Raw genomic sequence first — 10491 nt, forward strand, 5'->3', positions numbered from 1 at the left:
TTCAACAGTAGACAAACTAAAACAAAATAATGGCAAAAATAAATGAAATAAAAGAATAAAAAAGAATCATTTTTTAAAATATAATCATTTTATAATAAAATAACAAATAAAAAAAAATATGAATAAAAAATAAAAAACTTCAAGTCTTTAAAACCTTATAACAAAAAAACTTCTTCAGACTCCAAGCATAAATAAATAAATAAAGCACCAAGCATACATAAAAAAAAAAAAAAAATCCAAATAAACAAATAAAGTTCCAGCATAAATAAAATTATAAACAAAATAAGTATAAATATAAAGGAAAAGAAGAAGAAGAACTCTTTAAACTAATGCTACTCTTTAAGCTAGTACTACTTTTTAAGCTAATGCTACATTTTAAGCTAATACTACTATTTAGCCTAAATTTCTAGCTTATTTATCATAAACTAACTACAACTTGTGAAATCAAACAATTATCTTACTTGTAGTACAATGAAGATGATTACTTGATTTTAAATCTGATATAAAACTTTATGACACTCACAACTGAAAATGTAACTCACACACATACATATAGATACAAAAATAAAAAAAGGAATAAAATCATAATACTATTATGATATGACTCATGTCTTTATCAAAATACTATAATATTACAATTACTATTATTAGTAGTAACTATATACTAGAATTTTATATAATTAAAATTATTAATAGATAATTTATTATAGAATTTATAGAAATGTCGCTCTAACTCATAAGAGTTGAAACTGAAATTACAAAGAGTTTTAGTTTATAACAGCCAAAAAAGTTAACAAGGTTTAAAAACAATACACAATATCTGAGATTTGAGGTTAAAATTAAAAGTATTTATAAATGTGGTTCTTGAATTGATTTACGTTTGTTGACTTGATGATTTCTTGTGTTAGTACGTTCCAGTCATTTAAAAATCTATTAGTGAAAAAATTTTTCTGATTGTGTTATTGACTGCTTAGGCATTTTAATACTAATCATAGAGCAAGAGGTCATAATTTATGACCTCTTGCTCGATAATTAGTACTAAAATATTCAATTCGGTTAAGCAGATTTATTTCGTCAATTCGTTTTGCTAATTTAAACATTTGGAGTAAATCACCTTGCCTTATTGATAACATATATAATAAATTTTGTAAACTATTTATATATATATATATATATATATATATATATATATAAATATATATATATATATATATGTATGAATATATATATATATACATATATATATATATATATATATATATATATATATATATATATATATATATATATATATAGAGAGAGAGAGAGAGAGAGAGAGAGAGAGAGAGAGAGAGAGAGAGAGAGAGAGAGAGAGAGAGTATAAATTTTGTAAACTATTTATATATATGTGTATATATATATATACATATATAAATTTTGTAAACTATTTATATATATATATATATATATATATATATATATATATATATATATATATATGTATATATTTATATATATATGTATATATATATATATATATATATATATATATATATATATATATATATATATATATATATATATATACATATATTAAAAAGAAAATAATAAAAACACACTCAAATTTACAGTTAACATTCATTACACAAAAGGTATTGTACAATAAAGGACAGGATGTTAATATAAGTTAGATTATAACAATTTAATACCTCTGTTCCTAACTTGTTTGTTTAACTTCTGCCATTTTATATAAAGACTTTCTTTAATTTCTAATTAAATTTCCCTATTGGTAGAATCCAGATTGGTAAAACATTCTGCAGTTGTTTTATTAAAACAATCAATGTTGGATTTAATATGTTGAAATATTTGTGATTTTTTATCTTCCTTAAAGTGTTTATCAATACGTTGAGAAATGTGTCGGACAGTTCGCCCTATGTAACAAACATTACAGTTTGCGCAATTAAACCTATAATTGAAAAAATTTATATTGGTCATTTTAAACTGATGATGAACTTTGTAAATTTGAAACATGTATTTTAAACTAAAAAGTGTTTTTTATTTCACTAAAATAATATATATATATATATATATATATATATATATATATATATATATATATATATATATATATATATATATATATATATATGTAACTTAAATTGCTAGTTAAGAGGAGCACTCTGACATCAGGCTAAAATAGCCTGCTGCCGAGGGCTTCAATACATACATCGACTGACAAATAGCCTGACTCGCAGCAGAGTGCTGCTACATCGACATAGAGTTTGGGATGGGGCAGCAGTCTTTTTTTTCATTATTCTTTGTTTTTTTATTTCTTTTTTTAAAAATTCATATTTATGAAAAATTTAAATATTCATAATTAATGTAACAAAAATACGATAACATTTAGTTGCATAAATATGCTATAATATATACATATATATATATATATATATATATATATATATATATATATATATATATATATATATATATATATATATATATATATATATATATATATATATATATATATATATATGTATATATATGGTTAGATTGCTTGCATTAGAAGCAATAGATTAGTGGTTTAATGTCTGCTCTTAGCATATTTACATTTTCTGTAAAGTAAGAAATCTTAACAAAAACCTTTATTTGACACCTTTTCACTTCGGTGTATGGTGTCATAATTTAATCTTGACTCAATTGAGCTTAGAGCGGTCCTGTATATAATCTCAAATAGTTAAAACAAGAGAGGAATAGATTTTTTTTTTATATATATAAAGTATTTTTTAATATAGTTCTAAATTTTTCGAATGTTTTTTTTCTGGTATTAATATTTTACTCATAATTTTATTTAAAGTAACTTTTATGTGTTTAAAGAAAGTTCTTTGGATACTTGATTTGTGCAAAGACTATAAAGTTCAGATATGCTTGCCATAACAACACTGATTTTTAAAATTTTGGTTACAATTAGTTCTTAATCAATTTTTTTTTACAAAACCATTACTTTGTTGGCGAATGAGAAGCTCAACTTTTGTAAAGATTTCTAAAACTGGAGGAGACACTTTCCACAAACCACCTCGATTTTTAGCATTTACAAATTTTTGGTAAGAATCAGTGGATGTTTCAGGGTTCTTAAAGAATTGTTTTATTTTACCAGCATTAAGAAGCGAAAGGCAGTCTGTGCTTAACTTTTTCTGCCATACCAGCGAACTGCAAACTCTGGAAATGTACTGAATACATAACCACATAAATACAAAATAATTTCTTTATCTCTATTTGGAAGTTCAACTGACAATAAATCATTAAAGTTTAAAAACAAATTATTGTAAAATGAGTTTGTAAGAAATGCTAAAACATGATTGCATAGTTCATAGACTGTTAATGAAAATTCCTCTATCACAATTAATATCTTTGTAAAATTGAGGATAAAACTTTTCTGCACCGCCATTATCTTTAAAACTATCTATTGTTGCCTCTAATAGAGATAGGGTTTGAGATATGCACTTCTTAGAGCAAATTGTGCAAGAAAATTTGCTTTCAATAGGTTCACTAGATTACTCCAACACCAAGGCGTCTAAATCTTTATTAAAATTTTCGTCTGCAAAAAGAAAATCATTCTCCAAAGAAAAAAATAATTTTTTTCTTTGGAGAATGTTTCAATATCAAATTCACCATTGAACTCTTTGTCCATTTCCATACTTTGTGCACTCTGCTGCTGGTTGTTCGACAGTTTTCAAGTGTTTTTAACGAATATTAGAAAAATTACATAATACGGCTCGAGTGACCAGACTATCTATTTCTTATGACTATGTTATAAGTTTTATTTATTTATTCTTTTTTTTAAACATCTTCGCTTCCAACAAGGCTGCAAGCAACCACTAATTAGAGTTACTGGAAGAGAAAAGATGAAGAAGTTACTGGAAGAGAAAAGATGAAGAAGTTACTGGAAGAGAAAAGATGAAGATTGTAGAGCAAGATAATGATTGACAGTCGACTTAAAAGATCGCAAATTACATGAATCAGGAAAGCAAGATGAAGGAAGCGAAATCTAAAAAACTGATATTCAAGGTAAAAAACTTGAGGAATAAGAGTTTTCGGAGCACTTAGGAACAGTCACAGAAAAAAGATGAGACTTAATTGAATGACCAGTAACACGAGAATGAATTTTAGTAGATGGCACAAGAGACGCTAGCTCTTTAGAGCAGTGGCCATTATAGTATTTGTAGAAAAGAGAAAGAGAAGCAACATTACGACAATGTGATAATGGTTGGAGGTTGGCTGCAAAAGCAGGTCTAACTATGTTTACAATGCGTTTTTGCACCTTGTCTAAAATAGAAAGGGTATCATTAGAAGATCTGCCCCACTTTGTAAAAATTATAAATTGTAACACGGTGCTTGGCGATAAGGCAAATTATGCCTTCTTCTTGCTCCGGGCAGGGACGTGGTGGCCCAGTACGAGGGTACGAGGACTTGTACTGGGCCCTGATTCTGGCTCAGTAAACTGGGCCCCCAAAAAGAAATTGGGCCCCCAATCCTCAAAGAGAAAAAATTTATTTTAGTTCTATAAGTTTCTATCAGGGCATTTTTTACAACATTTTATTTAACTTGCTTTCACGTCGGTTTGTTTGTTTGTTTGATGTCCGCGCAAAACAAACACTAAGTCGGCGGTAATAATAAAAGAAATACGCTAAACTTTAGTTTAGCGTAAATAAAAAGTTCGTTAAGAAAAGTAATTGAAACAAAAAAAAAACAACAATCTTTTTTTAGTGTAAATAAATAAAGCGTATAATAATAATAAAAAAAGTTGTTGACCTGAAATTGATAGATTTTATACTGTAAAAAAGTAAGTAATGCTTTAATCTTTACTTATAAATAGTAATTAAGAAATAATAAAGTTTTTAAAGTAAATATCTTATAAACGTAGAAATATAAAGAAGATAGCTAAATATAAAAAAGAAAGCTGGAAACTGAAATTAATCGATTAGCTTGTCTTGCTCGAGAAAGAGAACGGAAATTTCGTGCTAGAGCAAATGAATCATCTGAACAACGAGCATCTCGGCTAAAAAAACGAAGAGAACGGTATGTTGACGCAAGGATGGCTGACAGAAGAAGGTTAGGCAGTATTGCTAAACGAAAAGGATACCGAAAACAAGCATTGTAGTGACGAACGATTAATTAATTCTCCTCTTTATCTGATGAAATTAACCATCCCATGAACAGAAAAAAGAGAAAAATGTTATTAGAAAGTTCAAAACAATAAATATATAAAACGCATGAATTCATTTGCTTTGCATTGACAAATATGGTTAATATATGTTTGATAGATAAAATTATGTGCCTAATGAATTTTTGCCATTACTTTCATTCACTACTACTCAATATGCTCCAGTCCACTCTCTATCAGTCCATGGACTTTATGAATAGTGCTACTATTTATAAATTCCATGCACTGATAATAGTTATAACTCAAAGAAACCAATGCCTTGGTTTCTATCATAGGACATTTTTTTAACTTTATATTTACTTATGCTTCAGCTGAAATAAAGGAAAAAAAAAAGAAAGAGGCAACATGGAAAAACAAATCTGGTGAATTGAAAGCAGCTGGTAATCCAAAACAATTAAAGTAAACGGCAGGTCTCACGTCAATGCAAGTGCAATAAATACAGAGAAAAATCTGGGACATCTTTTACAGCAACAGAGAATGTAGAATTAACATCAACATCCATTATGAACATCACAAGTAAGCCTATTATTGAAACAGAGCCAATCACAGAGATTAGTGACCAATCATCTGTACAAGAAACAGACAGTAATCATGATGTCATAATTGCAGCAGATAAAGGAGTAGAACTACAATATTCAGAAACATTCAGAAACTGAAACATTACTGAAACTAAGTAAGTGACTGTAGAAATGGGTAATTATGAAGTGCCTGTAACTGCAGCGATGGACCTAACTCTAGCAGAAAAGATTATCAGAAGCAACCAGACAACATTGTAAATGTCAATGATAATGATCCAGCTAAATTTCTAGAACTAAAAATTGCAAAGATGATTAATAAAATGCAATTTATTGTATTAAAGCCAAATCAGCCAACAAAACATTCAAGGTTATCTAAGTATTACACTGAATCAGTTAAAGTTAATGACATTGAAGTCGTGTAGAAAAGGTCATGGCTAACCTACTCTCTATAACTAGACAAAGATTTTTGCATTGTTTGCAAAGCAATCCAAATATTGCAAAAAATTTCTAACTTTTTACGTTTCTTTCTAATTATATATTTAAAACAAGCTAATTCATACTATGACACAGATGGTTAAGAAGGATATTTCAGAAGTCTTTCAGAAGAAGGATAATTCAGTACTCTTTTCACTATCTGCTGATGGCACCACTGATATTACACTCTGTGAGCAAACTTCTATTGTATTACGTTATTTTACGCTTGCTGCAGAAGAGGCTGTTGTAAAGGAGCATCTGATTTCAATGGTTGAAATTGAAACAACAACTGGTAAAGGAATAAGTGAAAAAATCAAAGATGAGCTCAAATTAAATAACGTAGATATTTAAAAGTGTATGCCTTTTGATGGTGCAAGCAATATGCAAAGAATAAACAAATGAGTTGCAACACACTTGATGCAGTGTTCTCCCACGGCATTAAATATTTATTGTGGATCTCATGGAACAAATCTGGTTATGAAAGCTTGCGCAAAATCTTTTGTTGTTTCTGTTAACCTTTTTGGAACAGAAAACAAGCCTGGTGATGTACAGAAATAAAAGACTTTTCTATACAGAAACGAAATAATATATTTAAGAAGTGCGAATCTCTTCTTGAGGATGTGGATCAGTCTCTTGAACTGGCTGCTACCCACAGTGTTTGTTTCAGTTCCTTACAAAATGCTACAGACCGACTGCTGACACTATACCCTGCAGTTATCGATTGCCTTGAACAAATTTCAAATGGCATTTAAAATGAATATTCGAAGTGAAGCACAAGGTCTTTTATCCTAATTTCAGTCATATGAAGCAATTGTGACTTGCATCTCTTCAAAGAAATTTTTACTATCTTGGGTCCCCTAAATAAAATTCTTCAAAGAGAAACACTTGATTTTTCCATCGCTATAATATCTGTCGATGTATCACTGGAAAAGCTTCAAGTACTAAGGGACAGTTCTAGCCAAAATGCTATTATATCTACTGTTAAATTTTCAACTGAAGGTCAGCTTGAACAGCAAACATTTGTTGAGAAAAGGACTCGCAAAAAGAAACGATTGAACTTCGATGAAACAAAGATGAACGGCTTACTCAGGCTAAAGATCAGTGGCTAGCAGAAGTGTTTTATACCGAAATGGATTTAGTAACTGCAATTCTTGTTGACAGATTTTCTTCACAGCGGAAAGTTTTAGAAAGCATAGACATTTTTTATTGAAGAATATGATTGAAGATTTTAGTCATAATTTGCTTAACTCTAATTCACAAGAAAAAAATCAATCAGTGCTTAAAAAATTCAAAATTGGTATCAGTTTAAATAAATTCGCTACTAAAATGGTTGATTTTGTGGAGATAACAAGAAAGGCTGCTGAGAAGGATAACGAAACTTTGTCTTCTTTCCTCACCATTTACAATTTTATACTGAAGATTATGTTAGATGCTGTATTTGCAGTTGTTAGATGCTCAGTTGCAGTTCTTTCCAAGATATTCAGTACAATTCCAACAAATTCAGCAGAGTGTGAGAGAGTTTTCAGCAAACTGAAACTTGTCAAAACTCGTCCAGCAAATCGGTTGAGATTAGAGCATGTTGGGGATTGTATTCTCTTGTCAATGGAACATGAGAAAATATGGAATTTGACGCATTCAGACATAATAAAAAAATATGCTGATACAAATGAATTACGCAATATTTTGCATCCATTAAAAACTTTTTTTAGTATAAATAATTTCCTTGATCGCGTATTTGTCTCTCGTTAAAAGTACTTCACCGGGCCCTTCTTCTGGAAATTCGTACCTGCTTTTCAGGTGCCACCACGTCCCTGGCTCCGGCCATTAACTTAATTGTAAATTTATGGAAACTGTCAAATTTGTTAAACGGCAAAATAAAATAGAATAATAATAAATAATAATAATAACTAAGATCGGAGGCCTAGTAGCAGATTTTTCGAAAATACGGTTCTTTTTTATTAAAAGAAACAAGGTCTTTTAATTAAAAAAACTCACGCACTAGGTACAGGTAGCATGCACAAGTATACCAAGTTTGAAAGTAAAATGAGCTTTTACTCATGAGTAATTGTTTTTCTAGTAAACTCTATTTTTAGGGGTTAGTTTGACTATTATAGGCCACTATGTGATCATCAATATATTTTTGGAGTTCGAAAATATATATTTTTGGTTTCATAGGAACCAACTTAACAAAAATTCATGGCGGCTAATCTACTTGACCCTCAATATTAAGGAAGATATGGGGGAACAAAATGTTAATTTATTAGAACCTTCTTTATTTTTATTAAACTAAGTAAAACCATTAATGCAATATCTAAATTTTTTTAACAGATTGATGCATGTGAAGTAATATATTCAATTGCTGTAAACTCACATAACACCAAAATAGATATTTTATTGGCTGATTTAGCAAATTACCGATGTAAAGAAGGAGCTTTTTCAAAAACTTTTATATGGACAGCTATTGACCCAACGTTTGGTCCAAACTGGTGGAACGGATTATGTTCATCTACTGAATTATCAAAATTAGCAGCAAAAATTCTTCAGCTTCCTGCTACAAGTGCTGTTTGCGAAAGAAGTTTTAGAAGTTATGCAAATACTCAGTGCCAAAAGAAACAGATTAACAAATGAAAGAGCAGCAAAATTAGTGTTTTTATCGCAAAAGTCACTTGACCAAGAATTAGAGTTTTTTAGTCAAGATTCTTCTGTAGATGAGTTTTAGATAATAAAACTAAAACTAAAATTGTTTTTTTATCAATTTTTGAATTCAAATTTGGAAAAGAACAAATAGTTTGTTAACCATTTTAGAAATAAAAAAATCATTAATTTAACTCTTTTGTAAACTCCGATCACGCTTTAATAAAAATAGATTAATTTTAATATAATTTGATATAGAATCTAAAATACTCAAACAAAACTAAATAAAAACATTTTAGAAAAGTTGGAAACATTTTAAAAAAGTTAAAAGTTAAAAGACAACATATGTTCAAAAGAAAACTAAAAAAAGTAATTTTCTCAATAGAAAATATATTTTTATACTTTTAATTAAACCCAGTTTTGTTATCACTCATTTATATTTTACTATTATACAATATTGATTTAAAGTTAATGTGAGAAACTATATTTAAACACTATTATTTGAATTTTGTTAAAAGTCGCACAGACATTATTTGTACACTAGTCATTTACTTTTATTTACATTTATTATTTACTTGTTTACTTTAATTTTTATTTTAATTCGTAATATTTGTAAATTATTTGTATTACGAACGGTATATACTTTTAATATTGAATTTAATTTTGTAATAAAAAATATATAAAAAGATAAAAAAAATAAATAATAATTGATATATGTGAATGGATGTATCTGCAAATATTGTATGTATGATACTTTTGGAAGTTAACCATCCTTTGGCAGTGGTTTAGCATTTTTGTCGGTGGAAGCGTAAACATAAACGCACCAACATTTGATAAATTCTTCTACACAATCTTTTGGACAACCTTAGAGTGCATTTAGATGTACCTAGTGCAATCATATTCTTATTATTTTCGTTTATTTATTAATTAACAATTAAGATTAGTGTGATTGTAAGATATATTTGAGTAACAAGAATCAATGATTGTATAGATGCGAGACGTATTTGTTTATCAAGAATGTTATGATATTATTGTTTTCGCTGGAGTCATGCAATTCAGAAGAATTGGTATTTTAATTCAAGCCATAAAGGCCATAACTAAAGAAAAGTTTAAAATTTGGATTTATTTATTTTTGTTTTTTCTAAAATCTAAATTAAGTTCAAAGTTCTTCAACAGCGGTTCTCGGTGACAAGACCTGTATGGCCTTCTTTGAGTATCTGCGTTCTTTATCTTTTATTTTTTTTTAACGATTTCTTTGCATGTAATTTTTCTTATTGATATATTTGTAAATATTGTATTAAATATTGTAATAAAGAACAAAAACAAAACAAAACAAAAAACACTAAAAGAAGACAAAAACACTAAAAGAATCTGTAAAAGCCAAAAACACTCCACAAAAAAAAAACCCGCGTTATTTTGGGCGAAAAAAACACGATAGCAAAAGAACACGTTTTTTGCATCTCTAGTGTTATCGATAACGGTAAATTCCAAACAAATTTTCTTAGGAATTAACACTTTTTAAAAAGTTTAAATGTTTTTTTCTTCTTCAAATAATTAATCTGAATTGATTGAGCTTTCTCATACAAAAAAAATTCTTAAAACGACACGATCGACACCTAACAGGTATGCAGGCTGTCTAATACACCTTTTTCAGGTAGA

The sequence above is a fragment of the Hydra vulgaris genome, chromosome 06 (genome assembly GCF_038396675.1).
Source record: "Hydra vulgaris chromosome 06, alternate assembly HydraT2T_AEP".
NCBI classification, from domain to species: domain Eukaryota; kingdom Metazoa; phylum Cnidaria; class Hydrozoa; order Anthoathecata; family Hydridae; genus Hydra; species Hydra vulgaris.